Source organism: Myxocyprinus asiaticus, chromosome 5 (genome assembly GCF_019703515.2).
Source record: "Myxocyprinus asiaticus isolate MX2 ecotype Aquarium Trade chromosome 5, UBuf_Myxa_2, whole genome shotgun sequence".
NCBI classification, from domain to species: Eukaryota; Metazoa; Chordata; class Actinopteri; order Cypriniformes; family Catostomidae; genus Myxocyprinus; species Myxocyprinus asiaticus.
In genome coordinates, this window is record NC_059348.1 from 27,526,657 (window position 1) to 27,547,288 (window position 20,632).

Sequence of the window (20,632 nt, forward strand, 5' to 3'; positions counted from 1 at the left end):
TCAGGGGCGCTTCGAAGCCTTTTGTGGGTTCTTGACAGCTGCGAGACGGGTGGCATCTGCTTCCTGCAGTGGGCTCCATGCCGGGGCTGGGCTGCAGCAGAGCCGGTGCAGTCACCGCAGGGGGACGCCCTTGGCAACGAGCAGACAGGGTGCAGGATCTTTAGCCGCACCGGGGCAGGATGTGCCGGATAACTTCTGTCTGCTGCTTCACCGCTGAGAACTGCTGGGCAAAGTCCTCGATGGTGTCGCCGGACAGGCCAACCTGGGAAGTGGGGGCAGCAAGGAACCGTGCCTTGTCGGCCTCTCCCATCTCGACCAGGTTGAGCCAAAGGTGGTGCTCGTGAACCACCAAGGTGGTTGAACAAACCTGTACAACCACCAATGAAGGTTGTACAGGTTTGGAACAACACGAGTGGGTAAATGATGAACTAATCTTTTTTTTTTTTTTTTTTTTAACTATCCCTTTAAAGGACTGCTTTTGTGTACTAGATGTTTAATAATAAATGTTAATAAATGTTTAATCAAAATGATTAAAAATGTAAGCCTGGACAACAGTGTAGCCACTGATGTCATACTGGGTATAAAATGAAACAAGCATCCTTTTGGCTAGAAAGCAGAAAGGCCTGATTTTTCCATAGAGTTAAACATTAGTGAAATGCAAAGTGATTTGTTTACTGATTTAATGCCATGCAAGCTTCCATGGCTATTTTCATGGCAAAAACTATTTAAGTTTACATTAAAATGTTTCTGAAGGTGATGAATGCAATATCAAGCTAAGTAATGTAAGCTAACAAACTGTAGGCATTATCTCTTGAAAGCACAAGGTTAGTACTGTAACACATGCAAACTGAAACATCTAAGTAATAATGATCCAATGAGTAACATGCCACATGCTCACATATGCCGTAACTATGACTCACATTAAAACTAACTAAGGTCCATACAATGTAAGTGAATGGTTTCCAAAACTTTGAAGTTCCAAAAGGCACATAAAGGCAGCATAAAAGTAATTCATACGACTCCAGTGGTTAAATCCATATCTTCTGAAGTGATCCAGTTGATTTTGGGTGAGAACAGACCAAAATATAACTCCTTTTTCACAGTACATCTTGCCATTGCAGTCTTTAGGCATGATCATAATTTAAAGCGTGATTACTCTTCCTAGTACTTTATGCCTGTGCAAAGCACTAGATGGTGCTAGGAAGTGTAACTGAGCTTGAAATCATGATCGCCAAGGAGACTGCTCAAGTCAAGATATATGGTGAAAAAGGAGTTGTAATTTGGTCTGTTCTCACCCAAAACCAGTTGGATAGCTTCAGAAGACATGGATTTAACCACTGGAGTCATGTGGATTACCTTTATGTTGACTTTATGTGATTTTTGGAGCTTCAAAATTTTGGTCACAATTTACTTGCATTGAATAAACCTATAGAGCTGAGATATTATTATTATTTTTTTTTAAATAAAATCTTGGTTTGTGTTCTGCAAAAAAAATTAAAAAAATAAATAAATTAAAAAAATACACATCTGGGATGGCATGAGGGTGAGCAAATGATGAGAGAATTTTCATTTTTGGGTGAACTATTCCTTTATGACACACCATATCATGCCACATTTAGTCTGACACACATGCAAGCAACATATGTCTTATACATTATTTGAGGTGGAAAAGGTACAAAAAACAAACAAACATCCAACTTTGAAAATTCCATAACGAAACATGAATAAACTGATCCAGGTAAACTGGTTTTCACTGATCTATGAACTCACGGTTTCATATTGAAGATGTCCTGCACGGCCATGTTGGCTTCCTGGTGCCGGTTCCTCTCACTAACCAGCTTGTCTAGTTGGTCCAACAAAACCAACATGGTCTTTCTAGTGAGCCTCATATAAAGTGGACCCAAAAAGTATTTGGACCCAGACACACTTAAAAATATTGCATTAGATACAAAATATTAAACAAAGTGGCATCTGCAAAAAATTTTGTTACATAATACATTCATACATTTTTATAGTGTGGCCTACATGTTCAAATATTGTTATACAAAATAAATAGATTGAAATAAACAAACAAACAAACAAACAAATAAATAAATGTCTTGTATAAGAGCAGACAATACAGAATAATTAGTGGAGTTGCACACATTTCAACTCAAAGGTATCCATAACACACTCTCATGCACTATGATGACATGCAGACATGCTGTAGACAAATTAAGTTACAGTATGACATTTTCAGGGCCACAGTCATTTTCATTGCTTTACAAATGTATTTATAACTCACGTGTAAAACATACTCTTTTTAAAAATCCTAATTGGTAATATGTTATGCTTAATGCTAAGTGAAATTAAAAGGATAAGACCAAAGTGGACATACACAAATCAGAGGGTGGAAAGCAGCCCTTGATGGAATCTTTGGCTCTGTTATGCATCACATTGTGAAGGGATTAATGAGGGAGACTGGATCGAGTTGTCCTGGAGCTTTGGATGAGATGGTTATCTAGTGAATTTGGCATCAGTCAGCAGTGAGCAGTAAAACCCTGAGCTACCTCCTCATCCAGAATTATGGTTGGCACTTGTAACGTGTTGAATGACGGTTTCTCCACACAGGGCTTCCTCCTGATGGGATTCCGGGATTCGTCTGTGATGCTTTGAATCTGGCATTCGCCACAGAGCAGACAATCCAAAATCGTTAAGCAAGAGGAAAAGGCCTAGCGTAACACAGAGTCCTAACATACTCTGATGGGACAGCTGAAAAATGACAATTCTGTCATCATTTACTCACCCTGATATTGTTCCAACCCCTTAAGACTTCCATTCTTCCTTGGAATACAAAAAAGAGATGTTAGGCAGAATCACAGTCTAAGAATCACCATTCACTTTCATTGGATTTTTATCATACAATGAAAGTGAATGTAGACTGAGGCTGTCATTCTACCTAACATCTCCTCTTGCATTTTACAGAAAAAATAAAATCTTACAGGTTTGGAACAAGATGAGAGTGAGTAAATGAAGACCGAATTTTTGCTTTTTGATGAACTATCCCTTTAAATTGTGACTAAACCTTAAAGTCCTCTCACAGACACTTTAGCTTATTGCAAAAAATAGATTTATACTCCATATTTCCCTTACAGTCCCATAATAACTTGAAAACAATAAAAGATTATATTTGTGGAGAAATATTACCTCTCTCTCCCGCTCTGTATTAGACAGCAGCATCTACTTGAGCATCTGAGAGTGCTGCTCCATCACAAGGGTCTTCTCATAGGTAAAGGCTGAAATATCACCTGCATGCCACAGAGATATTGACAGAGAAACTGGTGAAGTCATACTTCAAATTGCAATTTCTTCATATCAGAAACATTCCACTGTACTTTTGTTTAAGGAATAGTTTACCCAAAAATGAAACTTCTGTCTTTATTTACTCACCCTGATGTTGTTTCAAACCTGTATTACTTTATTACTTTAAATAATGTACTGGTCAAGTTTTTCCTTTTTTTCCCTTTTGAAGTGTGAAAGCTCCGGTCCCAGTTCATTGTAATTGTATGGAAAAGAGCGAACATTCTTTAAAATTTCTCCTTTTGAGTTCCAAGGAAGAAAGTCATATGGTTTTGGAACAACATGTTGAGTACATTTTTGAGTAAATGATGAAAAAATGTATTTTATTTTATATTTTTTACTTTTGGTTCTTGGTAAGAAATAGTATCTCACAAAAATTGTACCAAAATTGTATCTTACCATTTCCACAACTTCCAATTTAGCATCATACAAGAACATCTGCGGGTCTTTCTTAATCTGGATGCTGTTGTCATCCATCTGAGCCACTGTGAAGATCCTCATCTTACACTTTCTCAAACCCTACATGAACCATGGGATTACAATGCAGGGAAAGGCACTGTGTGAAAACTATTGGTGAACATGACCTGCACATAATAAATAACTGAGCAGCTTTGCTGTATTAGATACAGTGTTCTGCTGCCTTTCACCTTATGCTGACGGAGCAGAAAAGGAAGCAGCATGAGCAGATCACCATCATGGACAATCCACCAGACATCAATGGTACCCTCGGATAACGGATCCTGGTTTGTGAGAAAATGGTAAATATTTTTCGCCACTAGCAGGGTCTGGTGGGCAGCAGTTGTCTCTCAAACATTTTTTTTTTTTTCTGTCAGTTCATTTTAATTGTATCTTAGCTTCAGGATTGTGTGAAAAAGATTCTTATTGCAAGTAGAGTTTTCACACCTTGTGAAAAACAGGATACTTAAAGGTGCACTCAGTAATTCTTTCCCCATTAAAAAAAGGTTTTACTCCTAAAGAAATTAATTGTAATTTTGAAACATATGTATAAAATCTTGACCTCTCACATAAGATGAGGACTCTAGTCATATCAGTAACCTTATAAAAGCTGTTTTATTCTATATGGGGCAGGGGTACCCTTATGGGGGCTGCCATTTTAGGATCACATGACCAGCTGAATACCACTCGCTCAATCTCAGTAACCGTCTTGTTATTGGACACTTTCACTCTTGGATTAAATTAATCATAGCTGATTGTGAATAGTGAATTTCTACAATGACACCTGTACCTGAAAACTATTTATTTTTAATGATGCTGCATCCACACCACTAGGTGTCACTGTAAGTCCAAGATGAAAAAGTTACTGAGTGCACCTTTAAAGGGATACTTAACCTAAAAGTAAGTAAAAATAATTTACTCACTCCAATATCGTCTTTTGTGGAAAAAAAGGCAGAATGTTAACAATGCAGGCTACTTCCATTGTATGGTAAAGAGAGACAATGAAAGTGAATAGTGACTAGAGCTAAAGTTCTGCTTAATATCTCCCTTTTGTGTTCCAAAGAAGAAAATCATACAGGTCTAGGGTGACTGAATGACGACAGAATTTCCCTTTTTTGGGGGAACTATCGCTTTTACAAACGTATCTAAGTTTATGTAGAATAAATTACTCCTTTTAACCAGATTTTTGGTGCTGAGAAACCTAAAACCTTCAACAGAACAACAGTTCACTCATTATAAAGCTCAGCCACAGTCTCAAGCCATATAATCTTCACTAATAATCCCTGACCTCCCTGCCTGTAACTCTTTAAACTGATTATCTGACTTTCTGGCAGTTTATCAGAACATGATGTGTGCGCACCGATGAAATTCCTCCAGGAGAGGGAGCTCTCGGATTGTTTCCAGTTGTTGAGGCCACCAGCACTGAACTGTGTTTCCTGCCACCCAGGCCTGCAGACTGTATCAGGTGAGAGAAGCCGTCCCGCTGGTTAGAGGACACCACCACATGACAGAAGCCTTTCGTTTTTTCATTTGCCATGGATGTTTTGATATTCTGTGAAAAAAAAAAAAAGAAGAAAAACAGGCTTAGATGATTAAGTTAACATTATGTTTAATGGACTATATAAAAACAAATTTTAACATGTCTGGAAAAAGTATTGTGATAGGCTACTTCTGTATCAGTACTGTGAATACCCTGTGATTATGTGCATATGCTGAGGTGGTATCTGTTAATGTTTAATCCACTGAATTTTTATTTAAAAAAAAAGGACAACACTGACTACAGGGCAGATTAAAATGTTTAGGTAGGTCAGGAGTATAATAGAATATGTATTTATTGGTACACAATCAGGAATGGTAGAACTGGATTCCTTGAATTTCATGCCAGTGCCACCAAGAACCATGTAATGTAATTAAAAACACACTACCCCTGGGGCAATCTGGGGTTAAGTGCCTTGGTCAAGGGCACAATAATCATGATTTATGGCTTGCTCCTAGTGGGATTTGTGCCAGCAACCTTTTGGGTTACCAGCCCTGAGCAACGACTTGAGAAAAAACCTGTAATTATTCCTTCAAAGGGAATCACATACTAGTCTACCTGTAGCTCAAAAGTGGTGAAAACATGGAAAATATAAGGACTTCATAATTTACCAGATATATAACATATTTTGTACAGGGCAAGTGCAGTTAAGAATTTATCCAGTGAAAGAATCAGACCTCTTCACTATTACCCAGTGATGAGTTAAAGTAAAATCTACAATAACCAAGTCCTAGAATCTGTGCAAAAATAATTTCCTTAATCAATATTTTGTCTCGTTTTACATTAAAAAAAATGTCTAAACATTCTCAACACCAAGTTTGTTTTCTACACATCTAAATATGATTAACACTCAATTAAGTTTATTTTCAAGACATAAATATGATTAACAATCAATTAGGTTTATTTTCAAAACATCTAAATATCCTTATTTGGTACTAGAAAATCACTTGCCATTATATCAAACACAGTTGAAAGCTATTTGGTTCATTAAATGAAGCTTAACATTGTCTTTGTGTTTGTTTTTGAGTTGCCACAGTATGCAATAGACTGGCATGTCTTAAGGTCAATATTAGGTCAAAAATGGCAAAACAGAAACAGCTTTCTCTAGAAACTCATCAGTCAATCATTGTTTTGAGGAATGAAGGCTATACAATGCTTGAAATTGCCAAAAAACTGAAGATTTCATACAAAGGTGTACACTACAGTCTTCAAAGACAAAGGACAACTGGCTCTAACAAGGACAGAAAGAGATGTGGAAGGTCAGATGTACAACTAAACAAGAGGATAAGTACAGCAGAGTCTCTAGTTTGAGAAATAGACACCTCACATGTCCTCAGCTGACAGCTTCATTGAATTCTACCCGCTCAACACCAGTTTCATGTACAACAGTAAAGAGAAGACTCAGGGGTGCAGGCCTTATGGGAAGAATTGCAGAGAAAAAGACACTTTTGAAACAGAAAATCAAAAAGAAAAGGTTAGAGTGGGCAAAGAAACATACATTGGACAACAGTTAATTGGAAAAGAGTGTTATGGATCTTAACCCCATTAAGCTTTTGTGGGATCAGCTAGACTGTAAGGTGCATGAGAAGTGCCCGACAAGACAGCCACATCCATGACATATAATGTCACCTGAGTATCTGGACAAACTGACAGCTGGAATGCCAAGGATCTGCAAAGCTGTCATTGCTGCACGTGGAGGATTTTTTTGATGAGAACTCTTTGAAGTAGTTTAAGAAGTTCTGAACATTTTTTTCAAATTGTAATAGTAATTCACATTATTAATGTCCTGACTATACATTGTGATCAGTTGAATGCCACTTTGGTGAATTGAAGTACCAATTTCTTTCCATAAGAGCACCAGTGTATGTATGTATGTATATATAAGCTCCAAGTATATATATATATATATATATATATATATATATATATATATATATATATATATATATATATATATAACATAGACACTGATAAAATATATTATTGAAACAGCAGGTTTCACTGTCAAAGGGCTTTCTCCTTCATTATTCTTTGTACACATTTTCTGTTATTGAGAACATTTACACAAGAACAAACACAAGCCTGTGCCTCAAGACATGTTCAAGTATGATTTTCTGTAATATAAGATTGCAAAGGGAAAGCCTGCACATGTTGTTACCTGCAAGAAAGGCATGATGCCATCTCGTGCAATTGTCTTAAGGATCCTGGGGGCACCAGTGATGCTCTGCAACCCCGTCCCACAGCAGGAGAACAACGAGCCAATCACAATCACACAAGGAGATGGCCATGCTAGTGTTCCAACTACCAGATTCCTCTTAACTGAGTCTCCAAACCTATTACAAAAGCAAGCAAGCAAAAACATGTAAAGACAGGAAGAATATACTACATTCAAATACTGTGACTGCAGGTCATATTTGTGGGGATTTAGCAATAATGATAATCACATTCTGAAAACTATTTATAGTTAAGTTTTAAAACAGTACTTACTTGTCTCTCAACACCACTCCTTCAATACAAGCTCCAAACAACACTACACAGGAAATATCTTTTTATTATAATTAAGGGCTTCATCTGAATTGTTGAAAAGCCAGTTAAAATGATAATGAAATAGGTTGTGTTTAAAACTAATTTCTCAGAGTCTTCATTTCATGCATCAAAGGATACAGATGAAGGAGGTGGTTACAATAGCCAGAAATGTACCAGTGGGAATGGACCTCTGAGGGTCTCTAAGATCTCCAGACCTGTTTGACCCAGCCATGATTCCTGTTAAAATCAGGGCAATACATTCTGTTTATTTCAGAACACAAATGCATTTATACTTAGTGTATATATAGCCACAAGTTAAAGGTGAAATGTGTTATTTCTGTGCCACTAGCTTCATCAAACGGAACTGCAAAAATAATGACTGTTACACAACAAAGCACTCCCTCCAACTTCCATTGGTCACCCAAACATAGAGTTCCGGTGCAAATTCATGGCATTTATTGAGCAAATGGTGCTGTTTTGGGCCGGTCAGAAAGCGCAAACAAACCGAGCAATGTTTTGATAACGCCGCAGAGCCACAGTGTTTACACTTTTCTGGAAATCAACCTACGAATGGCTTACTTATATTTGTCTCTGCATTTTAAACTGGGGTAAAAATGACACAGCTCACCTTTAAAGGTGCTGCAAGCAATTTTTTTTCATGGAAAGGTATGCAAACAATGTTCCTACTCCCTGAAAGATATTAATGAAATAAGTGTCGTAAGATATCTCACTTGTCTCTGTGACAGCACTAGACTCTGCAAACAGCAAATAAAAATTTGTCCGCGGGCTGCGGACAATGATGCTTTTGACCTGTCAATCATTTTGCACATACTTGTAGTATTGTGGTTGCAGCAAATTATTGAGGCTTACTGCCATTTTTAAGACATGTTGTTCATAACAGTTGTCTGTTGAGGGTGCTATTTTGCTGCTGTTGTTATAAACAACCATTTCTGTACAATGTGGGTCTCAATAAAGCTAATTTGTTATCTTAGGAGTGCAGGGTTTTGGAAAGAGGGGGCATGGCTAATTCAATGTCTCAGTCACTTAGAAGTAGAACGGCTGAAATCGCTTACAGCACCTTTAATGTCTGAGCCTGTCAGAGTTACCTGTAACTCAGGGGAAGTAGATTCCAACCAGAATGCTGAAGAAGGTAGTGATGTCATTGAGGACATAAGGTCTTGAGATATCATTGGTGTTATCTGATGCTGGCTCTGAGCTCTGTCCCTCCTTTTCCACTATCATCCCCTTTAGTGTCCCCACATGTTATCTAGGAAAAAGACTAACACTTAGTACATAACACTTGATTACCATTGAGTAAGGAGGTCTTATGTTTGTGGGTAAATATCAGTCAATTGGTGCCCCACCGAGAACAAACCACATTATAGTGACCACAAGGAGGTTACCCCATGCGACTCTACCCTCCCTAGCAACCGGGCCAGTTTGGTTGCTTAGACCTGGCTGGAGTCACTCAGCATGCCCTGGGATTCAAACTAGTGAACTAGCGAACTCCAGGGGTGTTGGCCAGTGTCTTTACCACTGAGCTACCCAGGCCCCCAGTTCAATACAAGTTAAGCTCAATTGACAACATTTGGTGCATAATGTTGATTTTTAAATAAACGAGGGACAGGTCAAAATTATTTTTTTGTGGTAGTCAACATTATGCCATAAATGCTGTCGATTGAGCTTAACTTGAATTGAACATGGGACATAACTTTACATTTTGTTATCATTATAAATACTAGTGGTGTAAACTGGTTTGAGTTAAATGAGATGTGTACTGTATGTTTAATATACAGGGTTGGGAGGGTTACTTTTGAAATGTATTCCACTACAGATTACAGAATACATGCTGTAAAATGTAATTTGAAACGTATTCTGTTAGATTACTCAAAGTCAGTAACGTATTCTAAATACTTTGGATTACTTCTTCAGCACTGGTAGATTTTTTCACTTGTTTTGACTATAAAAACTCTGCCAGTACAGTAAGACAAAATACACATGTTAAAAATACATCCTCTGAAAAATCAAAATATCTTATGCAGTGCTGTTTCTAAAACAAGATCAATCTAATTCGATCGATCTTGTTTGAAGGATTTTTAGATATTTTTACAGGAAAACAATACAAAAATTATTATCAAGAATACAATTTTTTCCCTAATATCAAAGGTCTTACTAGAAAAAAAAAACATAATGATCCAATGTGAATTTTCTTGATAAAAAAATATGATTGTGCCTGGTAACGTGCATGTAAAATGGCTAGAAATAGCATTTTAGCTTAGCGTAAAGCTGACAATTTACACAAGGTTTATTTCTATTTCTTCTGCTCCAAACTTCAAACGTACTTCTCTGTCTGCTCGTATGAATGTAACACATCGTAAGAAAGTGTTTCACTGCTGTTCAAATGCACTTTGGATCGCATTATTTATATGTATAAATGTTTTCCATCTGAAAGGACTAAATATTAAATGAAACAATTGACAATAAAATGCAAAGTAATCTCTTCAGTAATCAAAATACTTTTTGAATGTAACTGATTTCTAATTACCAATGATTTAAACTGTATCTGTAGTGGAATACAGTTACTTATATTTTTTTATTTTAAATACGTAATCCCGTTACATGTATTTCGTTACTCCCCAACCCTGAAATTGTGTTGTGAATAATAGTGAATAATGTTTTTAGTAGCAAACAATGTGAAACATCTAGGGAAAAAAAACTTTGCAGTGCAAAAAATACATATCTTACAATACATTTTGCTGTATATTGCTGTAAAATAACAGAAACCTATCAGCCATTGACTGTCAATTAATATCTATTATAATGTTCTCAACTGTATTCTAATTACCAATGATTTAAACTGTATCTGTAGTGGAATACAGTTACTTATATTTTGTATTTTAAATACGTAATCCCATTACATGTATTCCGTTACTCCCCAACCCTGTTAATGAGTATATGAGTATTCACCTGATATGGCCCCGCTGAGCAAGCCAGGAATAGCCTGAAACTCTGTCACATTGTTATTGGTGAAGTACCCATCACATTGTTTCACTCAGTAAGTCACCTTCACAGAAAAGCTTCCACACCTCTGACTTTTGACCCTTGTCGAAGTTGTGATTTTGCAAGGTGCAGTTACCAAGCAGGCAGATTCTGTTGACATTCAGAAGTGACCATAAATATAATAGGTTCAACACATGAAATGTGTTTAAATTAACTATGCTTCACCAGCACTGATGTTTTAGACAGATTCCACCTTTTTCAAAATGTAAATACATGCTACCTGTACAAACCCATGTATGCAATATGCAAATTCACTTTTTTTTTTTTTTTACATTTCTAGTTGTCCTATTTATACTACTTGTACAGACCCATGCCTCATACTCATTCTCCTTTGTACATACAGTACATACAGTAAATAACAAATCTCTGTACCAATACCATTCATATCATTGTATCATATTATTGTGTAAATCTGTTATTCTTGATATTCTGTGGCTGGCTCTTGCATTTCTTTGAGTACTGGAAGGTTCTGTCTGTGTAAGCACACACTTGGCCAATAAAACTCTTTCTGATTCTGCATGGAGTTTAAATATATGTGTAAAATCAAAACATTACTCACATAAAATTGGGAGGCTTGATGGCTGTTTGGATGACCCCTGAATAGACGGCCATAATTGAGAGCACGATGCAGGACAGGAGACCAAGGCCAGTTTGTTGACATATTTCACACCAACAAACACTACCAGTGTCATAATAGCTAAAGAACAGGTCCCATAAACACGCATGCTATTTTGCATCGCTGCTGACTCATCTTCTTTCTGGTTAGCTTTAAACACAGCAGCAGTGGGCATTGTGTATGTCTGCACCAGAGGATGAAAGAAAAGAGAGAGAGGTTATTGCTATTATCACGAGGATACATCTGTCAACCTGATTTTTGAAGTCATTTCTCGGGCAATCAAGCCAGAAATTAAAGGCAAAGGGGACTGTTCCACCCTGTCTCAGATATGACAGAATCTGCTCACTTAAGTTACAGTAGCTTTGTGCTGACACAAGCTCTTCTGTAGTGCAGAATGTATACTATACTCTATGCCAATAAGGATAATGTTAGTGTAAGAATATTTCCATGGTTCTAAGTATGTACATAGATCCTGCAAAGGTGGTGTCCAGGTAGAAACACAAACCCACTGCCCCTCTGAACTCTGGACCTAATGCTCTGGAGATCATGTAGTAGGAGCCACCAGCTAAAAAAAAAAAAAAAAAAAAAAAAGAAACAATCAGGTTCACTTACAACAAACATATAGTCAAAGAAATAATATCTAGGTGTGATACTGCAGACTGAAATCATACCAGGCACTATACCATTAGTTGCAATGGCACTCACTGAAATTGCAGTTAGCATAGTCTATGGATAAGGAAAAAGACAGATATGGAAATTAAACTTTTTCAAATTGATAATTATGTCTTTGATTATGAGTGGAAAATATGCCTTCCCTTAAAACAAATCTAGAGTTCTGGCAAACTAGCCGCAAACTTGACTAAAATTTGCCACTTGTTATTTTCACATGCATATGAGCTTGTGATTCGACGCAAATGTTTGCCACAAAGCTCATATGCATGTGAAAATGATCAGTGGCAAATTTTCTGCAAGGGTTTCCAACGTCCTTTCCAGAGTATATTCCTCAATTAAAAGTAAGCTATACAGTATATGATCAAAAAAGGTTCAATAAGAACTATAAACTATATTGCAAAAAGTACACCCTTAAGTGCTTGTTGAGCATTTACATATAAAACCATGAGTGTTACAGTAATAGGTAATTGGTTGTCCCTAACAGCTTCCACTCTTCTAAGAAGGCTGGTATGTTGGAACAAGGATTTACTTAAATTGGCTCAGGTTTGGGCTTTCAGCAGGCGGCAGGCCAGTCAAGTTCTTTTGCACCAGACCCAATAATGTCTTTATGTCTTTATCACTTTGTGCACAGTGACTTTCCCAAATTGTTGCCACAAAGTTGGAAGTACACATTTCTCTGAATGACATTGCATGCCAAAGCATTTAAATAACTCTTCACTGAAATGAAGGGGCCTAGCCAAAACCCTCCATGATCGAATTGCCTCCATTTGTGAACATTGTCAGCTTTAACAATCAAACTCAAACTGGTTAATTAATTAGTTATTAAATCCCAAAAAGAGCTTACAAACTAATATTATGAAAAAAACTCTCACAAGAACAGCACATGAAGACAATCGCAAGGGTCTCCATGATGCCTACTGTACCCACTATCCATGTGAGACGCAGAAACAGAATCACACCCAAGATGTTCTGCATGCAAGACAGGTACACACCTATAAATGTGCCCATCTGAGGACCCTTCAAACAGGACAACACAAAAAACAAAAACATTTCAATGGATATGTGGCGGCGGGGGCATGGTCGTGCATTCGTCCGGAGAGAGAGAAAGCGGTAAGTGTGCACACACCTGAGCTCTATAATGTCTAACACATGTTTCTGATTGCAAGCACTGTAAGCACTGGGGAGAGCGATATAAGGAGGAACCACACCAGAGACGAGTAGAGAGAGTCATGCTTCAACTGCCGAAGTTATCTGTGTATATGAAAGCTGAAAAGCTATTTTTGAGTGTTACCTGGTTAAAGACCTACCTTTTGAGTTGAAGCCCCACGTTTCCCATTTCCTCCTTTCACCCCACAGCGTACTCCTTCACAGGATAGTTCACCTATAAATTAAAATTCTGCTCACCATCATGCTGTTCCAAACCTACATGAATTCCTTTCTTCAATAAAGGTCTGAATGTTATCCTCAGTCACCATTTACTTACACCATTTAAAAATGCAATGAAAGTGAAATGCAATTGAGACTAACATTCAGCCTAACAACTCATTTTGTGTTTCACAGAAGAAAGTCATACGAGTTTGGAACAACATGAGGGTGAGTGAATGATGACAGAATTTTCATTACTGCATATACTATCTCTTTAATAGTGAAGGACAAACTGAGATGCCACTATGATGTCTACAGAATTAACTGCAAACTCCAGGGAAGAGCCTAAAGAAAAGTCAGCAATGTGTGTTTATGTGTCCCCTAATCATCTCAGTGTGAGTCTAGCTGGAGACTCACATTCATGGTGACTCTCTTGATACATCCTCACTCTCAGCCTCCTCATGCTCAACGGCCCCCTGGGTTAGGTTGGTGTAGTTGGCCAGTTTGTTGAGGAGAGATGACACCATCGGAGTGCTGTCCATCTCATCCTGTGAGTATCAACACAAATTAATCATTTACTGTTGACTTAAAATGCTTTCATGCTATATCAAGCATTGCACTGCTGTTATAAAGACATTATAAAGGACTCTCATAAGGTTTTTTTTTTTTTTTGCCAGGTTTAATATTATCTTTAAAAAAAAACATTATGAAACCCACATTTGTATCTGCCTAGTCTAGAAATAAAATGAAAGCCTTTCATTTACAAGGTCATGCCTTCAAGTTAGAAAGAACCCAAAGTGTAACTCAGGGTGTGGTTAACACCACAGAAATACTTTTTCAGGTGTTGTTCAATAAGCAAAATTAGGGTAAAACAGGGCTAAATGCTCTGCGGGGTAAAAGGCTCCATTGATTTTATTTTCTTCCAAAACACTAAATAGCATTAAAAACTACCACAGCACTTTCCTAAACACCTGTTTGTCACTATATACTGGAATTTTTCCTGTTCTATGAGATCTTTGCATGTGGTGTCTATAGGTTGATTATGAAGCAATTTGATCTAATTCTCAATATTTTTTTAAATGTTGCAAACGTATGTAGCTAATGAAAATCACTGAAATTAACACTTTCTTTTGAGACAAAATACTTATTTATAATTTTCAGTTTTGTTTAAGGTCAATAACTAAAACATTATTCAATAACTGTCCAATAAGTGAAAGGATAGTATTTGGGGTAAAAGCCCCCTGTTGCAGGGGCTAAAGGCCCCTATTAAACACTGTTTTTCTTAAAGTGGGGCGAATAGATTTGTTATTACATTTTCTAAAAGTGGGCTCCCATTGACTCATCCAATCATAATAGAGATTAGTTTGTTTATAGAATACTTGAAATTAACAGGAAATGGTTGACTTTTTCTGATGTAGCTATTTTGAGTAAGCATCATCTTAATTTGTTACTCAAAAAAGCATCTTGCTGTCTCAAAATTATTTGCATTAGTTGACAAATTGTCCCCTATAACTATTGCCCCGCAATCTACATGATATCACTTTAAACCCCCCTAGGGGCCTTTTACCCCAAGTGAGGGAGCCTTTTACCCCAAGTGTGGGGTAAAAGGTTCCCTCTCCACCTTTCTTTTAAAAACTGAATTTGAATCGAAACAACCTTCCATTGTTATTTCATTTCACACAAATTATGTTGCTCCATCAATATTCAATAAAAATAAATAATTATTTTTTAAACTTGATACATTTTGGGACGAGAAAAAAGCTAAATTTTCTTAAGGGGTGCCTTTAGCCCCATTGTACCCTACAATAGTCATAAAGTGTCATATCAAAGATAAAGCACTGCTGCAATACAAAGCAATGTGTAATATGAAACAGCAAACACTTAAACATGAAGCTGTGGAATTCAGTTTCTTTTTACACAGAACTTATGGAAATCACTAAATATGCTGCCTGACTGCATTGTTTTTATTACACTGCCTGTGAAACTGCTATAATCAGTATACTGAAGGAATAATGTGAGGGATAGTCAGAAAGATAAATTATTAAGTTAAATAAAGATCACAACTTTAAGATCAGGTAAAACTATTTAATATGATAATGAGGCATCCAACTCTATGGTAATATTTGACAGCATGAACTATTTCAGTCTTCTTCAACCATCCCAACAGCAGATTTGCAAACTGTTCTACTGCACCTACAACTCTGGCTGAAGGTACTGTAACAGTGAAAGTGAAACTCGTTCATCCCAAATATAAAAGATTTGTATTTGTAAAAGAATATGTATCCACGACAATAAATACCACATCCTTTTAAGACAATAATGCCAAGTTATTTTTAAAATAGTTTGCTTAGTCTTGCCATTCTAATTATAATTTCATTATCTATAACAATTAGTCAGTCAAACTCACCTAATTGCTTTGCATTCAAACCAGACTCACATTCCATGCTGAGTCGTGAGTGTCTCTGATAGACCGTTGTATACGACCGGAACCCTTTTCCCTTTTCTCTTGTTTAGTGTCTCTTCTCGGTTACAAAACTCTCTGTTAAACTGCCGTTCTGCAGCAGATCTAACTGCACTTTTCTTTGTTTTAACCCAGTTAGCTAGTCTTAATTAATGGCATCTGACTACCTGTTGAGGTAAAGTTTAAAACTATGCCAAATTCCTTAGTGTATCAAAAGAGAAGATGCTCTGAGATAAGCCTTTGTTCTGCAGTTGTGTAAGACTTGTACCTCTCTGATTCTGTCCCCCTCTCTCTTTCTTTCCCTCACTTAATTTTTCTCCAATGTACCCAGGATATGGGTGATGTCAGTCACGTACTGTGCTCCAGTTTCTCGGTCTAACATCAAAACAAGCCAAACAGTTCATTCACTACTGTAGCTCAGCTTAATCCTGTCTTCTATTGATTCTGTCCCTTTACGGTGCTCTGTAAACTGTAAAGCCAAGCTGTGTATAAACCTCAATACAGTGTCAATGACAGCCTGCACTGAGTGTCTTTTGTCAAAGACTCCTGATCAACTCAAAAGAGGGTGTTTCAGACAGAAGTTCTCTTAAAGCTTGTTAAAACCAGTTGGTCTGCCAAAAGAGAAAGTGCACAGAAAAACCCTTATATCCAGTTCATCAGATGCATCAACCGAAATATACCTCATTTGTTCATTTACGTAAATACTTCAAAAGGGAAGAGGTGTCTGTTCATCAGCAGTGAATTACTGCCATTGAAAAAAAATATGATTCTGAAAAAGAGAATTAAATAAAAGCATATAATATAAAGTGCTGAACAAATCATTTGATATTTAACTGATTGAAAACTGCGTTGCTTCTGTATGACTGGCATAGACAGTTATCTTTGAAAAAGTTATAATTTTGGGAAATACCTGATACCCAGGCCTGTTCTGCCATCATATTTCAAGTATATTTCCAGACTGAGTAAGGAACAATGACAGAGCTTTTCAAGGCTTTCAAGATTCCAGAAACATACTTTTGCTGAGAACTTGATGCAAACTCTTTACGTGTAACATAGTTATCATACATTATATCAAGGCCTGATTTAAACCAAGCAGATTAAACCAATCCCTGAACCAAGCCTACCTCAGCCAGACCTAATCTTAAATATAACACAGGGCCATTATAAATATACTGTCATTTTAAGTGAACTAATGAAACAATCACTATACAAAAAATTTCAAAAAAGGTATTTTCACTAGCACTATTTATGTCATGGAAAGATTTAAATAGGGCAAATTAAAGAGTGGGACAAATTCCATAATAATGAGCCACATAAGCTTTGCTACACACCCCTGTACACACATTAACCCAGAATACCACATCTGGATTATGCAATTTCTATAAGAATAGATAACTATTAACCTTAGGATGGTTATGCCTGTTACAGTTGCATTTTAAACCAGGGAAATGTTTTCCATTTTGGTTAGTTCTGAGCAGAAACAGTATTTATGTTCTGCTGTGTCCTTTCCAAATGGAAACGGATTAGAACTAAATAAAAGAACAGTTAATAACATTCTTTTTAAAATGGCAGTACTCTGTGCTAAGGGTGGGTGATATACCAGCTGCAGTGTTGCCAAATCTCGCAAGAGGAACAACAAGCTCAAAAAAGCAACTTGCCTCACCCAAAATAAACGAAAATAATTTATTCAATGTTCTTACCATTTGGGTGCATTTATCAGCATAGAAATTATAATAAGCATAGCATACAGAAGCCTATAAAAAAAAAAAAATTAAATCAATGTATTCTTATTATATAATATACCCCCAAAATATTTTAAATATACATCTGGCCATCTAAAATCAATTAATAGCCTAAATCTCTCTCAGGCGCATTTGGACTAAACGTCACCTTATGCGGGCCGACTTAATTTTATTGTTTTAAATCTTGTACCCACAGAGAGCGCATGCATTGACCATAAATGCATGGAGCTAATAAAGTCCTGAATCAACTTTATAATGATTTAACATTTGGGTAAAACAGAAAGGAGCACACACTCATTGCTCTTGACTGTTTAGCTGTATTAAGCCATATGAAACTAAACATTATAACAAAAGTAAAAAAAAATAAAAAAACTGTAAGGATAATTACATTTTAATTACATATCAGCTTCTCAGTCGAAACCTATCAGCATAAAATCAGTATTAATGCATCATATATCTATCTACATGCACATCATTCAATTAGGCAAATAAATATGTCACACAGCCAGTGGCGTAACTTGGATCTTGCCGATCCCAGTGCAAAGAAACAGTCGGACCCCCTCCTTGGGGGGCCTTGGTCGCTTTTCATCATCCCTCGGGCCCACAGTCATATTTATGGTTTCTTTTGGTCGACCGTTGTGGGTCCCGTTTCACCTTGGGCCTTAGGGCGTCTGCCCACCCTGCCCTCTCTCTAGATACACCCCTGGACACAACAGTTTCCCTTCAGATTAAAGCTGATGTAATTCTGCACCACTAGCGCCACCAAATGGAATTGCAAAAATAAACAATGTTATCAAAACAGATTTCTGAATACACCCCCTGTCTGCCATTGGTCAAACAAAGAGATAGTCATTGAATAAAGTTGTTAGTGCGGGTCTAAGCGGGGTCGCTCAAAACAAACAGAGCAATTTTCAAAGTGCCACAGAAAGAAAATTAACCCATGAATGGCTTACTTATTTTTGTCTCTGCATATTAAGCTGGGATAGGAGAAAGTATTTTAACAAAGAAAAAGTTGCATACTTCAGCTTTAAAGCACATGATCATGTTCTACTAAAAAGAGAGAAGCCTAATTTTTTCGAGCAACAGGGGATGGTGTAATTCAGAAAATTAACTGTGATAAATACTTTGGTCTTTGGCTTCATGAAAAAAGTATCAGGACAAAATTAACTAGTTATTTACGTTTAAAAATAATATTTTCTCTCCGAACAAATTGAAAGGGATTTGGTTCCGGTTTAAAAAATGTGTTCGTTTTCCGTTTTGTTTCTTGAATCATTTTCAGTCCCATTTTAAACTCCAAAAAATACAGATTTTTCCACATCTACCAAAAGGCTGTTGGTGTTACACCACAATTTTCTTCTTTTCATTCAGTAAATAATTACACAGTGTAAAAAGAAAAACTACAATACAGCACCATGTTATGTAATGAGCACAAACTGATGTTCCTCCAGATCCCTGACAAATAAGCTTAAATTTAGCATAATTTTGAATGGGACAGACAAAAGAAGTTACAGTATGAGATGACGTTTCAGAATAGATAAATTGATAACACAGGAGCAGGAAACTTAGTAAAAGTTTTATTTTTTTTTTTTTTTTTTTTTTTTAGATTTTAAAGTCTCTTTTATTTATATACAAACAAGTGGAGCCACTCTATGCAACAGTTTCTCTAAAGATAAACAGTGAAAGATGGCAGAAAGAGAGACAGAAAACAAAAAGAAAAAAAGGGGATGAGGAAATTACCACTTGTTTACACTCCACGAGCAGAAGATTTCACAAAAACATGGCAACAAACACGGCACCCATTTGGATTTGAGAGGATGCATTTACTGAATACACAGGAACAAAGAAAATGTGAAAAGAAAAACCTTTAAAAAGTCACATAAAAATGACAAAGAGTCCCGCTCTTCTCTGGGCATGTCTAGGCTGGTTTTCCCAGCTTTAGTGTAAAATGAGTTAAAGCCCTCACCTGAGCTGGAACTAGCCGCTGTGTCTGGCCCCTTCTTGTCCTCTTCTTTTAGGATCTGTCCATCATAGTCTTGGTCTGATATTGGGCTATCCTCCACAGGAACCACTGTGAAGTTATTAGGCATTTTCCCTCACACATGTGCTCTGCGTTTTGTTTCTTGAGTCTTCTTCTCTCACTCTAAAGTCTCACCCCAATGTCTTGCCAAAGTCTGAAGTTCTCTATCTTCAGAACTTCACAACTGTTGTTCAGATGCAGCAACCCATGCAATCTCTTTCACCAAATAAGGAGCATTACACAACTCCTCTCTCTGGGCAATGGGTCGTGCTCTCCTGCCACAGAGTGCTGAGGTGGTGCTTCCTCTTTTCTGCTAGCTGCCCTTCTCATTGTACCTGTGAGGGCTGGATGGGTGGTGATTGTTTGCAGTCGGAGCCATCTGAGAGGGCACAAATTACTGAGAACAAAAGGCACAACACAGTGTGGCATTCCTCGACTCCACCCCAATACTCTGCCCCACCCCCCTCCCAACTGCAAAGGAAACATGTGCAGCAATCCCTCCATTAAGTAACCATTTGGAACACCATGCTGAATTAAAGCTTTTTCCCCTGTAACATCTATCACTGAAACTACTTGAATGTTAGGTAGAGTCTATGCTTTTGCACAGAACTTGTATTTTGCATGTTAATCAGCTACATTCTCCATAAAATCCTTGTGAATTTGATTAAAAAAGGGCCTAAGCATAAGCAGTGAATCCCCTTGCTCTGTCCTGTAGCTTCAGGGTTGTGCACACAACCATAACCTGACGTGACTGATGGATATGCACTGACAACATGTCCATCTGTCATGTGAGAGTGGCTGAAAAGGGTCTCAGCAGTGGCACTTTGCTAAATATACAGGA

At 37.2% G+C, this 20,632-nt stretch overlaps 1 pseudogene; it reads right to left on the reverse strand.

Annotated features, from left to right (window-relative positions):
• Positions 1–1,463: 1,463 nt before the first annotated feature.
• Positions 1,464–20,191, reverse strand: LOC127440299 (solute carrier family 12 member 7-like; annotated as a pseudogene).
• Between the last annotated feature and the right edge of the window lie 441 nt (positions 20,192–20,632).